Below are 10,759 nucleotides of genomic sequence, written 5' to 3'. Positions count from 1 at the left end.
GTGATATGCCATGCTTCTTTACAACACGTCTTTTCATGATTGTGCTTCTGGCCAGGTATGGAGAGAAAATAGCTACTTGTCAACCGACTAATCTTTACCCTTGGGTTTTGGGAATTTTTATACATGATAACATATACCTAGTATGGTCATAAATTATCAGTTTGCAAACTTGAAACAGAAAGTAATAAACTGTAAAACGTGGGATGGAATTTAAAGTCTGTATATTTTAGTCTGTGCTTATATACAATACACAATACATCTTTAAGCATATTTGGGTTTTGGGGACCTTTATACATGATAATGTTATGACAGCGGAAGTCACGTGACTGTGGTAACACGTGATGAATTTCTCGAATGATCATGAATGATCGGGGAGGCTCGAGTGTATTCGAGACTCCCCCTTCGTTAGTATATATGCCTGGCAGAAAAAGCCTGTGGGATTGAGTGAAGAGAGTTCCAGGTAATTTACAATTCTGTTTCGAGCTAGTGTGTGTTTTGTTATCGAGATTGTGAATCGCTGTGATTTATAGCGTGTATTATAAAAGTAGTTAAGTTTAAAGTGAAGAGAAACGTACTGATTGTGAAATTACTGTAGGCTAAAATTTTGTATCGAGGAAGAATAAATTGGTTTAATCAAGAAAGGACTTGTATCGTTGAAGTTTCACGGAAAGAATTTCTACCGGAAATTAACAAACAAGCAGATACGCGACAATAACAGATACCTAGTATGATAATAAATTATCAGTTTGCAAACTTGAAACACAAGGTAATAAACTGTAAAACGTGGGATGGAATTTAAAATCTGTATATTTTGGTCTGTGCTTATATACAATACACACGTTCGTGATGGCAGGTTTTCTCAAAACTCGAATTAGGCATTCAAATGTTTGGTATTGTGCAGCACAAAAGAGAAAGGCAATACACAAAATAAACTTCTCAAAATGTGAGGAGCAGGCAGCACTTGAAAAAGTACAAAATCAGGGCACCGAAGTTGTGGTTGTAAGTCAGAGGTGCACATCAAAAGGTTTCTTCCAACACGATGGTCAGCTTATTACAATTCTCTGTGTGTCTTGCATTTTGTTACATACACATACCGAAAGCCGTCTAGAATCATTTTTCTGTGAGGAACAAGTGATGAAGTACCTGAAGCGACGTGGCTTAAATAAAGCTTGAAAGTTTCTAATTTGTTTTTCTTATAGTCCTTCAGTGCAAAATTTAGAACCTGTGAATTACAGCGAGAATAGTTTGATCTCACGAAAGCCACAAAACAGATTCAAAGTGCTGCTGAAACACTGACAACCTATTATAATAAATATGAGAATGCAAGGGAAACTGTTTTTCTTTTAAACCATTTCTGTCACTGTAGTCACTGCTGAGAGATTGTTTCCCAAACAAACGCTAATTAAAATCAGGGCTAGCTTTGTTGAGCACAGAACAAGCACGAGAGGGAAAATTGAACATGGATAATATTGTGGCTGAATTAATTGCCATAAAATGCTGAAGACGGGCGTTTTAATTAAAGCTTAGTAAGTTCACACATTTACTCAGTATTCTAGTTAAGTATCAATAACTCTCGGTAGAGGAGTCTGACTATTTGTTGCTATGTACATCTCTGTTATAAATGTAAATATCTATTGCAACTAGGATACTATGTACTCTCTCACAAGAAGAAAGGCCTAAATATATCAAAATGTGGATATAATAGAGTTTATCTCAAATGACTCAATCATAACCTCTGAATTTCAAGATAAAATGACGAACAGATTCTACAGGCCAACAAACACATACAGTGCCTTGAAAAAATATTCATCCCCCCTTTCAAAGTTCCACATTTTGTTGCTGTCTGAGCTTGCAATCATGAAACTTTCAAATGGGATTTTAATATTAAAATCTACACAATTTACTCCAAAGTGAAAAAGCTAAAAAACGTTGATATTATATAAGTAAGTTAGATTTTCAAAGAAAATTTGAATATTTTTCATTGCATAAGAATTCAACCCCTTTGTTATGGTAACCCTAAATCAATTTAGGTGCAAATGATTACTTTGAAAGGTAATAAAATAATGTAATGATCTCTGTCTGTGTGTAATCAAAGTATTTTAACTTGACTTCAGAGTAAATGCATCTAAACAAGCCATAACTCACCTAGTGATACAACAAACCAACCCTGAAGGACAAGGAGATTTCAAAACAAGTGAGGGACAAAGTGGTAGAGAAGCACGGATCAGGAGAAGGTTACAAGAAAATTTCAAAGTCGCTGATTATACTTTTGATTACGGTGAAGTCCATCATTAAGAAGTGGAATGTGCTTCATACCACCTAGTCACTACCCAGATCAGACCACCCTTCAAACTAAGCAGCCGAGCAATCAATGTAGACTGCCTGAAGTGGTAAACCGCAAGCCCTTCTGTCACTATTTTTGAAATTTGTGTTTACATTAAACTGCATCCATTCATTTGTGTACTGTTTCAAACACCACGTATTTATGAATAACTATTGGAACAATATATGAATTAATTGTCATTGTATTTTAATTCAGTTCCAACATTGAGCTCTATCAATATTACTGGCTCAATAGCTCTTCTTTTGAAAATTATTTAATTTGTATGACATTATATTATTATACCTTTATATGAGTCAAGCATCCTGTGTGCCTCATCAGACAAGGCCCGAATCTATTTCACCTCTGCCAAAAAAGCCTCTACAGAGAGCCTGGCACGCTTCTTCCTCCGCTCTGTGTTGTGTAATTCCTGTTTGGTGGCCTCCAGCTTTGTCTTCACCTCGTTATACTTTATCTTTAAGGAATGAAAATCGCAGTTATAAGAATGTTCAATGTTAACTAAAGTTGCAAGAGGAACTTCAGGATTAGGCTGCTGGGATGGAGATGATCGAGTTTCTGCAGCCCTTAAGCTTATCAGTGAAGCCCTTCTTGGAGTCTGTAAGAAACGATTACATTTACAAACTTACGTATCATCAGAAGCACATTTATATATAAGTGTCTATAATGTTAGACAAAGGTTAATAAAGGTTTAGAGTAAAAGCTTTACTATTATTTTAAATTTTTAAAATAAATGTCTAAAACAATGACATTTTCAGCATGAAATTGCTCTCAATAGGTAAGGTTTAGTTTTTCTGTAGGCTTCCATATTTGTAAACTATCACAATAAAATAAATGTACTTATTTCATTCACATATTTTAATAGGATTCTTAAGCTTGTTAGTCCCCAGATCTAAAACAATACATACCTCTTGATTTCTCTTCCATGCAAAGATAAATGGGATAGCTGTATTTTTTTAGACGTTTATTCAGATTTCCATGGCGGGACTTATAGAAGTCATTCTCGACAAAATGTTCCGAGCACACTACATTATATGGTGATGGATTCCATGGCTTCTTAGTTTCCCATCAATTGTCTTAGCCTGTATCTATCGCTGTCTCATGAAAGTGTGCTTTGGAAACCTAAGAAACATATATTATACTGTATATTATATGATATAACCTATTGTTTGTTTATTTGTTTGTTACAGATTTCGCCATGTATTAAGAAAGCTTGCGAGTGATCGAAATTGTAAGCATAAAATGTTATTTTTAAGTTAAAACTTTAAGTTATTATTTATTCGTTCATCTTATATAAATCACAACAACATAGAAAAAAAAAGAAAGCATGTATAAACTATGGATTGTGTTTTAGTTAAGTTTAAAATTTAGACTTAACTTTTAGATCAAGTTAAAAATATACAAGTTATATGAGAAATTATATTAACAAAATGCATCTCGTTTCCTTTACAAAAATAGCATCAGATTGGAAGTAATTTCCAGATGAACTCAAAAATATCTATACCCTTGAAAAACAAATACAATAAAAATATTAAATCTAGTTTGTTTGTTATGGATTTCGCGCAAAGCTACACGAGGGCTATCTGCGCTAGCCATCCCTAATTTAGCAGTGTAAGACTAGAGGGAATGAATTGTATAGCAAATGGTTAAGTTGTCAGGAGAAGTAGGTGCCAGTGAATGAGAGGCTTCAATTTTCAAATAAATGAATCCGTGATTGGATGAAAGAGTATCACGTAAGTTTAAGCAAACCAAACAAAAGGTTTGCTCTCCTCAACACAGAAAGAAAGATTCGTATCATCGAGTTCTGTCAAAATGTTTGGCGAGTACGATACTGGTTTCGCTGAAAATTTGGAAAAGAGCCTCATATGATAATCGGAATGAAAATATATCACAAAAAACCCTTTCTATTAGTAACAAATCTACTTTCGTTAAAGAAAATTATATGTTATCACGCGAGAAAATTATCGTTTTTACGCTAGTATCCACAGACGAGAAAAATCCAATGCCTCTTCCGGAGTTTGTTTTTAAAGGTAAAGGAACGCGTACAAAGCTTAATGAGAGTCAATACACAATGGGCCCCAAAAGGTTCTTACTGATTTCAAACGATGCTAGACACCATATCAAAACTTGTGAATCGACACAATTTATTTAACACGAAAAAAACTATTCCTATCAATGAGTTTTTTTATTTGTATTTGTGTGTGTGTGTGTCACTGGGTGCAAGATTCAGAAAAATTGAGAAAATTCAGTGCTCACTGACCCCATCAACCATGGACCCATACGAGGGGATGCACTACAATGCCAAACATTAACAGTATAGCTACACCAGGGTTTCGTGGGCACTATACCCAAACATCAGCATTAGACACATGTCTACAACACCTGTTTAGAACATCCAATACCGGCAATTAGTTGACCCTAGCCCAACAGAACTAGCCGACAGACCCAGGGGGAGCTACTGCAAGGTCACCCGTCTACAGAAATTCAAGGCCAAATAGATGTGTTAAAGTTCCACCTACACAAACAGACCCACCAATGACATTCCTCAACTACCATAATCCTCTCCTTCCTTCCACGGGATACCACAGCAAACACGTGGTTGGATGTTTGGATCACAGAGGAGGGAAACTGAAGATAGAGAACCTTCCCTGGGAAATCCCCCTCACCACATACAGGAATCCATCTCGAGGGGAGGACAGCCGGACATTTGGCACGAATGCTCGCAATACAAAAGTCATCTGAATTTTATTCTCTAGAAGTCACCAGAAGCTAGATATGAAGAGTTACCTGGTATAGTCGTTATATCTCCGGTGTATATGCTACTTTTCAACAATACAGAGCGTCCCAAAGTCGACAACCAGCGAATAGCCAAAACCAATATTTCTTATCTTCGTTCTTCCTCATCTTTCTTCAACAGGCCTAGCGCCTACCTAGTTCTAACAGTAACTATATTTTATCATCACTTGACAGAGTGAAACAGTCTTCACGGCCGTTAACTACCTTTTTATTATTATTCTGTGCAAAATTTATAAAGCTTTAGAATACACTTTATAACCTAGTAACCCACGTACATCATCTTATAAAAAAAGGGAAACAAACAAGTATTAGGAAAAAAATATCGTTATATAAAAGCCTATGTAGGGCTGGCTACTGAACTTGAAAAAAACAAAAAAAACAAAATAGGGATAGAAGTGGACATATCATTTGATCGGGCTAATGACCATATAGCAGACTAAGTCGTCTTGACTATACATGGAGAATAAAATCCTTACACTACTGGCTTCCTCACTGGCAAAACAAATAGAACCAGAATCTCCAATCATAATATGTTATTTTATTGTAAAATACTCATAAAAGTAGTATTCTAAAGTTAACTAAATTAAAGGTATAATGACGAATGTTGAAACTCAATTCAAACACAAAGCTTTAGATAGACAGAGTGGGAAAACCAGTAAGTGTTATTTGCTCGAAGCAGGTTGACTGTCATGAAACAACATTGTTCTCTTATTTCCACCATTCTTAAACAGTTACTATATGATGTTCCCATCCAATCTTTGATGTTATCCATCCACACATTTCTTGGTTTGCCTCTTCCTCTTTTCCCATTCATTTTTCCTTCTAGCAACAGTCTTTGTATTCCATTTCTTCTAACTTTGTGTCCAGAGTACTCACATTTTCTTTTCTTGATAATAGTGTTCTTTTACTTTTCATCATTTCTAATACTTTCTTATTGTTCTGTCCAAGATATTTTCAGTACTATTCTATAGATCAACATTTCAAATGCCTCAATCTTTTAACAATTGCTTTAGATATTGTCCACATTTCAGCATCATATAGTAGGCTTGGCCACTCCACGAAAAAGTTTAGCCCTAACTAAACTAAAGCAAAAAACGTAGTTACAATGTTAATTTCTCTCTTTATCGAAGAGGGCGTACTTAATAAAGGATTTACTTATCTTAGGCCTAAAACAAGTGGACTTCTGGATTTCGGTGAATGCGATTAGAATTCTTTTGTATCATCATAGAAGTCTTGTATTTAAAGAAATACTGTTGCAATATAGACACTACTTTGACCATATATGTATTGCGGGTCTCTGCTAGTAATACTATAATGCATGCAAATTAACTTGCCCAACTAAGAGTTTTGAAATTTCTCTATTATTTGTACTTACGCCTCCAGTGGCACAACGGTATGTCTGCGGACTTACAACGATAAAAACCGGTTTTCGATACCCGTGGTGGGCAGAGCACAGATAGCCCATTGTGTAGCTTTGTGCTTAATTCCAAACAAACAAACAATTTGTATTTACACTTTAAATCATTTTATTACTTATTACAAAGATCTGACATTTAAGCCGAAACTACGAGAATGATAAGTGGGTATGTAAAGCCTCTTTTATGAACTTTTCAATAACTTCTAATGTAAGAATGAAACATAACTTTAAAATCACGAAAGTAATTATTATAAAACTATGCAAAGAAATTATGAGATTAAAAAAAAAACTACATCAACTGTGTCTCCAAATTTTACAGCTCTGGAAAAAAATCTCAATCAGACCTTCCACTGACACCACATAATGTGACAAACACATGCACTATAGCAATTATATTTCCTGTGATCACTTCAAAATATTAAGTTCAAACGGTAAATGAAGCAATGATGTGACAATAACGTTAGGTATAATGCCATTGGTAACAGCTGGCAGGCATATTTCCAGTGGGACAGCAGTACATCTACATACTTACAATGTAAAACTCAGGCGCTCGATTCCCCACGGTGGACGTAGCAGACAGCTCAATGTGGTTTTGCTATAATACATATAAAGAAAATGGCAAACATTGTAATGATAATCTCACCTTCTGGATCATGCTTTGTGTGTGTGTGTTTACACGTTAAATATAAAGAAATTAATGTAATTATTTTATATCCCACCCCCAGAAAAAACAAAAACAATTGAACCAAGAAGAATCTCAGAGGAATGTTTTTTTTTTTCAAAAACTAGTTCAAACTTCTTTTAATTAATTCTTTGTAATAAAATAATATAAGCCTAATAATAAAATACTGTAAAATAAAGGTAGATAGACACTCCAGAAGAGCCACTGCTTTTTTTTTAATTTTTCTTTTTGCCCACCCACCTAATATTCTTCCTGCAGTAAGTCCCTGATCACGTTGAATTTTCACTTTATTTCTGTAACAGTAGGTTGCTGTATCAATGTTTACACTTATCACTAACGGAACTATAATATATTATTATAGTCGCAAACAACAACAAAACGTAACATTGACAGTTACTAAAGTGCAGTCGTTTATTGAGTTAGTAGTTATAGCGAATATAGGGCGCTCGACTCGCAATCTGAGGGTCGCGGGCTCGAATCCCCGTCCCACCAACATGCTCGCCCTTTCAGTCGTGGGGGCATTATAAAGTGACAGTCAATCCCACTATTCGTTGGTAGAAGAGTAACCCAAGAGTTGGCGGTGGGTGATGATGACTAGTTGCCTTCCCTCTAGTCTTTCACTGCAAAATTAAGGATGGCTAACGCAGGTAGCCCTCGTGTAGCTTTGTGCGAGATTCAAACATACATACATTGTTCAATTAAAAGACTGAATCCAACGACGTCTCCTCATTATAAACGTAAAAAGACGACTATTTTGGTTCGTATTTGTCTCCTGTTAGCATATAGGGGCATGCTATGGTGATGGCCACGGATTAAAACGTTTTAACGACTATCAAAGTAATCAGAGTTTCTTTATTTTATAAACTATACTAATCATATCCTGCACTTGAAATCCGTAAGTAAATTGACTGTTCCCCATCTTGATTAACATTAGATCTTGACCTTCACATACTACTCCCATACAGCTTAAAATAAAAAGGAAATATTTTGAACAAATTATAAAGAAGGAATCCTAAACGCTTAAGGGCTAACGAAAAGTTTGGTTACTTTGGCATCGTGAATGCTTGTGCCTAAGTTTACAATTGTATGCTTCTTATGGTGACAAGATTATTTATTTATTTAAAACATCATACATTGAAATAAGAAATAAATCATAAAGTGGCTTATAAATGTTGTGGTATTTGTACACAGCCGTTGCTTGTCGATGGAGACTATGTAAAATGTTATAGAAACTAAAGGATCACTTCATTATCAACGTAGTGGTTTGTTCGAGACGACATACAGACGTATGTGTAATACCAAAAATTGTCATAATGCTGTTACCGCTGGTTTATTCAACGGCGAAAATATATTTTGATAGCCAGCAACATTGGAAATCTAGTAAATGAAAATATTACTGAAACAACGATTTCGTTCAAATCTACTGATACTGGAGATCAAGTGAAGTTCACAAAAACTAAGATAGATCTGGATATGACTGAACATGATTTACAGAATCCAATGGTAGCTACTATACTCCAAAATATAAACAAAACATTAAACGTGTTAGATAAAATAAAAATGGATATAAATGAAACCAGAGATTGCATAAGCTTTTAGTTAGCTTAGTATGATGAAATATCATTAACACGAAGCAAACATGCAGAAAATAAAGATATTAAAAAAAGTATGTGGAAAGTTCGAAAGCTAATAATACTCAAAAATATTTATTCAAGTTAATGATATTGAACAGTATGAACGAAGAAGCAATATAGAGATACGTGAAGTAATACAATAAGATAACGAGGAATTGAAAGATATTCTACACAGACTAGCTCAAGAGTTTAATATACCAGGTTATAAAATACCTGTCCATAATAGTAAAAAATAGCACCTATAATAATTAAATTCAAAAGTGTTTTGGATAAAGAAAAATGGTTGAAAAATAATAAGAAATTGGTTAAACAAAGTCGAATCCAACAAAATATGGGAGAATAAATATAAATGAAAATCTAAGAGTTGCTTATAAAAAAGCAAGAACATTACTAAAAGAAAAAATATATGCTAAGTCGTAGTTTGATTTGCCACTTCTCGTTTCCATTTTATGAAAAATTAAAATTCCTCCTCCTCCTTAATTATTATACCTACATTTATATATTATTTCATAATCTTCCAAAGTATGTTTTTGGATTTCATGTTCTTTTAGAAATGTCTCTGTGATTATTTTTATATCTGACAATATCAAAACTTCCCCAGCAACTGTACAAAATAGTCCCACTTATTGCAAATATTATTAATATGTAATAAATTCAAAATATCAACTTCAATATGTTCTAAATTGCACATAACATCACCTATACTTTCTTTCTTTTTCACAATTTTTATCAGTATATTTACTATTTCTCAGATTAACATCCATAGACTACAACGAATTAAATTATATATTTTCAAAATTACTATTCCATTTTAATTTTATTAGTTTCTGATTTCCTTACATTACCATTTTTGTCCAAACAAATTTAGGTCTGATGGCAGCAATACAAAAATAGCAAAAGAAACAAGAAGAACGATAAAAGAAACAAGAAGTGAAACAAAAAGAACGAGAAAAGAAACAAGAAGAGAGATTATAGCAGTGGCAAGAAAACCTGCACTAGTGGCAGCTCGAACAGCAAAACAAACAAGAGAGATTACAGCGATTGTTGGAGGAAAAATAAAAGAAACAAGAAGAGAGACTACAGCAGTGGCTGGAAGAGAAAGAAAAGAAACAAGAAGAAAGTCTCCAATAGTTGAGAGAAAGCCAGCATATACAAATGGAAAAGATTAGTAAATTTCAAAGTGAATTAAATGCATTAAAGGGCGATTTATTGTCCTTTACACAGGGAGGATATATTAACCACGGACCTTATCAGCCCCAGACAACAGGAAGCCTCTTCCAGACTCCGCAGCTAAACCCTAATGCAGACATCTTCAGTCCTGCCAGAAGTCACATTCCAGACACGAGTGTCAGCAATAGGAGTGATCTAGTATGAAGAAAGCCACAGTAATTCGATGGGAAGGCAATATGGGAAGCATATAGAACACGATTTGAGCTCCTGTCACAAATGAATGGATGAACAGAGAAGCAGAAAGCAATGTACTTGGCAACGAGCCTGAAGGGACAACCACTGGAAATACTTGGACAGTTGTCAGCAGATGACAGGCACAACTATAGAGCACTGGAAGCTGCTCTAGAACTCAGGTATGGAACTCAAAATCAATCCGAAGTCTGCAGGGCTAGGTTTAGGACGAGAGTCCGTGCTAAAGGAAAGAGCCTGCAAGACCTGGCACAGGACTCGGAAAGTATGGCACACAAGGTCTACCCAACTGCTCCACCCGATGTACTCAAGCTGTTGCTGAGGGATCAGTTTGGAGATACCTTGGACAGTCCACAACTGAAGATACAAGTGAAGCAAACACACCCCTCTACTATGCAGAATGCAATGGCCAGAGCTCTTGAATTCGAATCCCACATTAAGTCCAGCACAGAGGTACCAAGGTTTGTATAGTC

At 35.0% G+C, this 10,759-nt stretch overlaps 1 long non-coding RNA gene across 1 annotated transcript in view; it reads right to left on the bottom strand.

The window, feature by feature from the left end:
* Positions 1 to 7,264, bottom strand: part of LOC111083738 — a 10,040-nt gene extending 2,776 nt beyond the window's left edge. Inside the window, exons 1-3 of the long non-coding RNA XR_002609215.1 lie at positions 7,084 to 7,264; positions 3,247 to 3,460; positions 2,627 to 2,936 (exon numbers count right to left, since the gene is read on the bottom strand). This is a non-coding gene — a long non-coding RNA (uncharacterized LOC111083738). The remainder of the gene's footprint in view (positions 1 to 2,626; positions 2,937 to 3,246; positions 3,461 to 7,083) is intronic.
* Positions 7,265 to 10,759: the final 3,495 nt, after the last annotated feature.

This window comes from Limulus polyphemus, unplaced genomic scaffold (assembly GCF_000517525.1).
Source record: "Limulus polyphemus unplaced genomic scaffold, Limulus_polyphemus-2.1.2 Scaffold10949, whole genome shotgun sequence".
Taxonomy (NCBI): Eukaryota; Metazoa; Arthropoda; class Merostomata; order Xiphosura; family Limulidae; genus Limulus; species Limulus polyphemus.
This window is presented reverse-complemented; position numbering and strand designations above follow the sequence as displayed.